General features: G+C 37.5%; 1 long non-coding RNA gene across 1 annotated transcript; it reads right to left on the bottom strand.

Moving 5' to 3' along the window:
- Positions 1–1,440: 1,440 nt before the first annotated feature.
- On the bottom strand, positions 1,441–6,729 carry LOC311078623. The gene is made up of 4 exons (XR_014605224.1): positions 6,563–6,729; positions 5,806–5,897; positions 5,327–5,369; positions 1,441–3,921 (listed from the first exon to the last, which is right to left on the bottom strand). It is a non-coding gene; the product is annotated as an uncharacterized lncRNA (long non-coding RNA).
- Positions 6,730–8,295: the final 1,566 nt, after the last annotated feature.

Below are 8,295 nucleotides of genomic sequence, written 5' to 3'. Positions count from 1 at the left end.
GGTTCACTAGTTTTGGTGATTTTTTGGAAACAGGATTTTTTCTCTTTCACTGTATGTCAAGTTCCCTTTCAAGGGAACTTGTGTTGCGTCAAGATTGACGATATGGGAACACTTTGCGTGATGACGTCTTGAAGCACATGTCAAATCAGTCCGATGGTGTGGCAGAACGTTAGAGGCGGGTGACGTCACGAACCAGGAAACTATAAAGCCTGCTCGAAAACAGAGAGTGCCAGCTTCTTTGTCTTCAGTAGTGCTCTTTGTGAAACTGTCCACTGTCACATTTGGTGTTTTGTCTCTATGGCAAGTCATGGCAAGCAAACAGCAGTTTAGGATGTGTGTTCACCCCTGCCCATGTTATTTAACGGGTGGGGACACACACATTCTTTGTGTAGCTGTTTTGGGTGAGGAGCATGCACAGTCAGCACTCGAGGGCAATTATCACCCTGCACTTTCACGAAATGCGTAGATGCAGCTCTGGCGTCTCTGCGCCTGCAGAGTATTCGCATCATGAACTACATTGACAATTGGTTGATTCTGGCTCAGTCGCATCAGTTGGCGGTTCAACATCGAGATGTCATCCTCGCCCACATGTAAGAGTTGGGGTTACGGCTAAACGTCAAGAAGAGTGTGCTTTCTCCACTACAGAGGACCACCTTTCTTGGCATGGTTTGGGACTCAGTGTTGATGCAGGCACGTCTGTCACCGGCAATAAAGCTAGGCCAAACAGTTTCAGAGACTGTTGGGTTTGATGGCAGCAGTGTCCAACGGGATACCTTTTGGACTGTTGTACTTGAGACCCTTGCAGTGGTGGCTCAGGACCAAAGGTTTTTCCCTGAGGGGCAACCCCTTTCACATGATCAGGGTTATGCGGTGGTGTTTACGTGCCCTGGTTATGTGGAAGAAACCTTGGTTCCTGTCCCAGGGTCCTGTGCAGGGAGCTTCTTGTTGTCGTAAGATGCTAACGACAGATGACTCTCTCACAGGCTGGGGAGCGATTCTGGAAGGACGCTCGACTCAAGGTCTGTGGAGGGACCACCATCTCTCATGGCACATCAACCGTCTGAAGATGTTGGCAGTATTTCTTTCTCTAAAGAATTTTCTAGCAGATCTCAGGGACCACCATGTGCTTGTCCGCACAGACAACACATCAGTGGTCGCCTATATAAATCACCAGGGGGGGGTTTGCACTCGCGTCCAAATCCTCCTGTGGAAGCTACTTTCACTCAGAGCGGCTTACATCCCTGGGGCCCAGAATATAGGAGCTGACATCCTGTTGAAAGAGGGGCCAAGGCCCGGGGAATGGAGGCTCCACAGAAAAGCAGATGAGCACAGAATATGACGAAAGAAAGCAAATGTGTGTTCAGTGCAAATAAACTTGCTGCCTGTGTTTTATTAATAATGTAACGAATTATGTGTTTTTTGTTATTGTTTTTTTATTTTATAACTGTTGGTTTATAACTGTTGGTCCATTAAGCCTCATTAAGCGTTTTCTTGGTTTTCTATGGGAGGAAAACGTACAATTAAACACGTTGCGTTCATATTCTGTGCTCAATTGCTTTTCTGTATGCTTTGTTTGTGGTGTTTCCTGAGTTTGGTCTTTTAATACCACTGTCTCAATTAAACGCGTTGCGTTCATATTCTGTGCTCATCTGCTTTTCTGTAGTATGCATTATTAGCATTGTGTTTACTGAGTTTTATAATATCGTTTATTTCTTTTAATATCAGTCTAATGCATTAAGCCATGTTAGCGTTTCGGTGCACGCGGGTTTCGTGACATCATCGAAGTCCCATTTCATTGGCTTGGTGCCAACCAATAAAACGGCTCCTTTGTCTCTGAGTTTCAAGTGCACAAGTTAGTTTTGCATCTGATATATCGCGAAAAGAGTAGCAAAAGTCAAGGCGCGAAATTTGAAATTGCAGTGACAGATTTGAGAAGTTGCAAGTGCCTAATTGAGGTAGTGCCGCGAATGTGAATGTAAGATTATACGCAAAATATATATTACAAGTTTGTGTCTGTCGTTGTATTTCTGTGAATGGCTTTTTACACATTTAATACAGGTTTGTGACTATTGTCTGCGAGTGCAAATTTCAACATTCAACTTCAGATTTTTATTTTACAGGTTTTCACATTGGAGCTTGAGTGTAAATGTTCATGTACAAGTACGAATATTTATTGTACAAGTTCTCAAATTCACATCTACGTGCTCTCGAGTTTTGCTAGATTTACCTTCATACAAACTGAAGCTGAGGGCTTAAATACATGAGGGCAAACAAAGACTTCACAGAACATAACCCTGACAGTATGAGCCAACTCTCTCCATTTCGAAAGAGTTGTTGAGAAAACAGATGTACTAGAAGTAGTAAAGGGGACTTCAGCATCACAATATGGAAGTTATGCAACTTTGTGGGATGGCATTCACTGTAAAGAAAATCCCCTGCTCTCAGATGACGACCTAAAGTTGCCCTCTGTCCTTTAAGACTTTGAGGTTTCAAATCCTCTTGCACTTCTCTTAAAATGGGCATTCACTAACATCCAGCTTTGTTTCGATCCGCACTTCACACCGATCAACTCGCTCTTTTGTGCAAATTTAATGACCTGAGATGTTTTTGCTATGACAAACATGCAGTGGCCACTGGTTATTGTGAGTTAAGGTAATATTAATAATAAAATAACATGACACTGTTTAGTGCAACAATTTGAAAGGGATGAAGATATTTATTATGGGCTGTAGAGTAGTTGTGCGCTTTCTGCTTCCATCCCAGGATTTCCACTTGATATCTGACATGATTTGTTGCTTCTGTGGTCTTAAAAAAACAACGCCAACAACTGAAACGTTGCACATGTGTCAAATAACTCTCATAGTATAGTAGAGTATTAGTAGAGTGTTAGTAGACTGTCTGTTTAACATCTGATAACTCTTTATAGTAATGCTCCTCCTTAACTTACTTTTCTTCCCAGTTATCTGCATTAGTGTGTTTTTAGTTGTATTTAATGTAAATGTATCTTAAGTATTTAATGTAAAAAAATAAAAAATAAAAAAAACTTAAAGCTGTTGATATCAGACTAATGAGCATGTTTACTTATAAAAGATCACACAGTTTGGTGAATGTGTTGGTGAGATCAGATGTTGGTGACATCTACATCAGTTGGGAAAGCATGATTATAGTTTTTATTTTACATTACATTACAAAACAGTAACATATACAACAAAAAGGGCAATTAATAAGAATATTTTCACAAGAAATAAACAGAATCTAAACTCCAGAGCAAGTGGTTCATTAACAAAGACAAATAGTTTATCCAAGGCCATACAGAGCCAGAAAAATGACAATCACAACAGTTGCTCATCAAAAAATAAAATGAAATCTTTCAAAAACCTTTTATGTACAAAATCAATGTAAAAAAGAAAGTAAATTTGACCTCATTTTCATCACTATTTTCTGATAAGAGAAAACCTCTGCTGTAATGTGAGAGTTTCTAGCCCTGAAATCATCAGATCTACAGTAGACAATCCCAGAATATGTAAACTTCTATAATTCAGAATTCACTGCTTTGACTGAACATTTTCTGCAGGATTTATTAGTTGGCACTTTAAATGTAATTCAAACTGTTCTTAAATTCAACAGCTTTGTCTTTCATCTGATTAATACATTTCAATACATTTCCTGGGCTAGCAATCTTTACTAATAGATCATCCTTAGCTTCTTTTAGGTCCTTATGCAGTTTATTAATTCTATTCATTTTTGCAGGATCCTTCTGAAGGTTGTTTAATTTGACCATCTCTGTGTTGATTGGGTCCATGAACTCATCTATGATCTCCTTAGTTTGACTTTTGCTTTTAGTCAAATCCAGGTTCTCTAATTTATCAATGAGAGTTTGAGTTGTGAACTTCAGTCCATCAACAATTTTTTTTCAATTCCCTGAAATATCAAAACATATTTCATAAGTAGAAAGCACTGGATATTTGTTTCGTCTGTTTTATGGTTTAAGAGCCAAATGCACATTCTATTAATCATTATGCACATTGTAATTGTCCTGCTGTACTTTTGCACTATAGCAAACTAACAACACTATAAAACTCCACAATAAAGGCTCCTTTGTTAACATTAGTTAATTCATTGGCTAATAGAGGCTGTGTTCTAGTTTTTATCCTTCTCTTGATAACTTCTCTCCGTCTCAGATGTACCGTTCAAAAGTTTGGGGTCAGTAAGATTTTTTTATGTTTTTAAAAGAGTCTCTTCTGCTCACTAACACAGCATTTATATGAGCAAAAATACAGTAAAAACAGTAAAATTGTTAAATATCATTACAGTTTAAATGAACCGTTTTCTATGTGAATATACAGTAAAGTGTAATTTATTCCTGTGATCAAAGCTGAGTTTTCAGCATCATTACTCCAGTCTTCAGTGTCACATGATCCTTCAGAAATCACTCTAATATACGGATTTGATGCTCAAGAAACATTCATTATTATTATCAATGCTGAAACCAGTTGTGTACAAATCCTTTTCAAAATTATTTGATGAATAGAAAGTTCAAAAGAACAGCATTTATTTAAAATAGAATATTTTCTAACATTATACATTTCTTTACTGTAACTGTTGATCAGTTTAACTCATGATGAATAAAAGTATTGATTTATTTTATTTCTTTCCCCCAAAAATAAAATTAAAATTCTTACTGACCCCAAACTTTTGAAGGGTAGTGTTTAATGTTACAAAAGCTTTAGATTTCAGATAAATGCTGTTCTTTTGAACTTTCTATTCATCATAGCATCATGAAAAAAAATGTAAAATGGATCATGTGACACTGAAGACTGGAGTAATGATGCTGAAAGTTCAGCTTTGCTCACAGGAATAAATTACACTTTACTATATATTCACATAGACAACAGCTGTTTTAAAGTGGAATAATATTTCACAATATTACTGGTTTGTTTGTATTTTTAATCAAATAAATGCAGCCTTGGTGAGCAGAAGAGACTTCTTTTAAAAACATAATGACGCAGACATGCTTGAATTTCCCGCGGAATTAAAAACATTACTACAAGCTTACCATTTTGAATCGATCTACGGCAAGCAGAGAGTTTTGCACACTGGCTGTTTATGTACTTGCTCAAAAGATTATTTTGGATAATTTTGAACCCAAAAAATTACAGATTGCAGCTTTAACTAAGATGAATAAAATGCTGTAATAATAGTTAATGTTAACTAATGTAATTAATTTTAACAAATGAAACCTTGTTGTAAATGATGTACTCATATTTATAATAATCAGTTGATTATAAAGTTAATAAAGTCAAAGCTTTGAACAATAAATACTTACTCATCTGAAGACCACAATGATCCCATGTCTGTTGCTGTAACCGCTGTAAACAGAAGTAAAGTGATAACTTTAACTCAATGTATGTCATAGTCTGATTTATAGTGAAGATACTACAAGTATGTAATGATTTTGTGTATTTATTGAAGTTGAATGTCACATTCTTTGTTCTGTATTCCTGCAAGGGTCAATGCATAAAATATTTACACTCCTTGTACACTTGTCAATGACAACGCTATCTCACGACCAATTCGTACATGTGTGTACGAGGTGGCTAATTCATACGATTGGGAAACTCGTAACATATATATGATTTAGCAAAAATCTTAAAAATTCATACGATTAGGTTGGTCAATGATGTGACAACAAAGTAAAGGAAATCTCATCAATGTTAGAAAAATTAAAGATTTTCAATTTAATTAATCCATGATGCCAAGATAAAAGCCATGACTCATAAACTGCTAAATGAAATGGAGACTCACGCTGGACTGAAGGATGATGTCAAACACTGTGATCAGAGACACTGCTTGATAAGGTCACCAGTCTGTGTGTGTGTTCAGATCTGTCAAACACACTGAGAAAAATCACCATGAGAAAAACATCTACAATTCAAAAGTTATCAATCTTTATTTCACCTGCTGAAGCAACAAGATGTAACAAGCAACGGCACACCTACTGTACATGAGCCAATGAGCCTTCATCACACATCATCTCACAGCCTGATGAAGACTCATTGGCCCAGCATGTAGGTGTGCCGTTGCTTGTCACCTGTTTTTAAAATCTAAGCCATGAAAGAATAATGTTTTTTTAATATATTTTCTAAAATTACTCGAGTGCCTTGGATTGTTTTTTCTTAAGAGTGGAATCATCCCTAAACCCAAAGAGCACCGAGATACTGAAGTTACACAGCACTTCTTTATTTAAAACCACACACTGTCTGTACGCTTTTCTTTCATTTCATTTCATTCTTTCATCTTTCAAAAAAATCATTTGTTGTTTTTGAAAAGATCCAATTAGTTTATCTTTTTGAATTAAAATGTTTATATTGAACTAATCAATTAACAAAATTCATTCATGCAGAAAAAATAGTGAGATTTAATCAGTTTTATTGAAGTCGCATAATTTCTAAAAACTACACTAGTGAAATAAATAAACAACTAAAATATATATCCATCTGTGTGTAATAGGAATATAATCATAATTTGCTATAAATAAAGAAGTATGAATATTCTTGCCCACCTGGAGTGAGTGAAGAGCGTCTGAAGAGGGATTCGCTCCGACTGAAATACTGCTCGTATTTATATGATCCGTTTATTTATTTATTTTCCAAAGAGATTCGTTTCAAAATGAGTTTACAAAGAACAACAGAATTACACATCTCTATAATGGTCAACTATTGCAAAACTATCCGGTTCCTCTTTTGCCTTTGGGTGGTTGTCTGGAAACTGTTTATTTTCTCTTTCACTTTATGCCAAGTTTTCCCAGAAACACTGCTTTTCCAGCAAACTCCTTCAGTGTGTCCTGAAATATCCTGGAAGTTTTTTCTTATTATATTGATGAATATCAGTGTGTCTGATCTGATCTGGTTTTGTTGTTGTTGCAAGTCAAGTCTTGTCACCTTTATTTATATAGAGCTTTTTACAAAGCAGCTTTACAGTAATGACAGGGAATTAATGCAACAATGATTGTTTGGTGGCCTGAGAACTGTAACGATTGAGACAAATCAGACACAAGTATTTGTTATAGTTTCAAGAAGGTCTTAGTTACCATGACCACGATCAGATAAGTTGGTTTAATTGCCCAAATGCCCCAGCAGGATGTGACCACCGCCTGCTATACTTTCACTCTCCCAAAGGAGTCAGACTGTAATTTCTTCAATCCAACTCAGAAGAAAACTGCAACCTTACCATCACTGAATGGGCAACGATCAACTCTTGGCCTTCTCAGTATGTTCAGGATGCCGTACTGTCCAGCGTGGCCTCAGCAGACCCCAGGGCAGCAGGCCTCGACTCACAACCAGCCATGTGCTCATTCAGGAGAGAGAGGACTCTCTCTCAACCACAACAGAATCAAGGACAACCTTAGGAGTTCAACATCTTCTTTCAATGCAGAAAGGTCCATCGCAACTCCCACCATTTGCTCTGCGTCTTCTCTCCGGCCCAGAGCCGGCAGGCCACGATCAGCACTCCAGCCATGAGAACAGCGTCAAACTAACCATGCAAGTTCATCATATCGTCTTCATCCAGCAGAGAAGAAAACAATCGCAACTTTAACATTTGACACTCACGGAACCATCAACAACTTCAATGTTCAACAACTTCAAGAATTGTGTCCACTGCACAGACCATGCAAGTGTCAATTTAATGAGGTGCTCTGAACATGATAAGCTGATGGTTCTTTTCATAGTTAAATGGATCTTTTCCATGTGTAACAGGTGAAAGAAATTTGTAATGAATTGTGCCAAAATGTTTGTTCATGTTGTAGAATAATCCTAAGGTGTTCGTTGAATATAATGTATTAAGTGCATCTAAAAGAAAGGGATACGGGGACACCTACAGGCGACTAGGGTAAGCTAAGAGTGGAGTCGGCCATTTTCTCCTCAGTTTTACGAACGCTGTTGAGGAGAATGGTAGGTGGAAAATCTCTCTCCGGTCGAACAGAAAGAAAATGATGTCAGGGATGATTTTATTTCTCTTTAAGGTCAAAATTGTTCTTTTAAAATTATTTTATTTCATATTTGAGTCATAAGAGATCTGGGGCCCTATCTTGCACCCAGCGCAATTGACTTTGTACAGCGACACATGTTTCATTCCTATTTTGCACCCGCGCACAGCGGACTTTTCCCTCCACAGACGCACGTCGGTTAACTAGGGAATGAACTTGCGCTCCCGGGGGCGGTTCAGCGCAAAGAGGAGGCGTGTTCCGGTGCAAACGTTCCCTGGTGCTATTTTGCAGGTTTAGAAAACAATTCC

The sequence above is a fragment of the Abramis brama genome, assembly GCF_963993115.1.
Source record: "Abramis brama genome assembly, chromosome: 3".
In the NCBI taxonomy this organism is placed as follows: domain Eukaryota; kingdom Metazoa; phylum Chordata; class Actinopteri; order Cypriniformes; family Leuciscidae; genus Abramis; species Abramis brama.
This window is presented reverse-complemented; position numbering and strand designations above follow the sequence as displayed.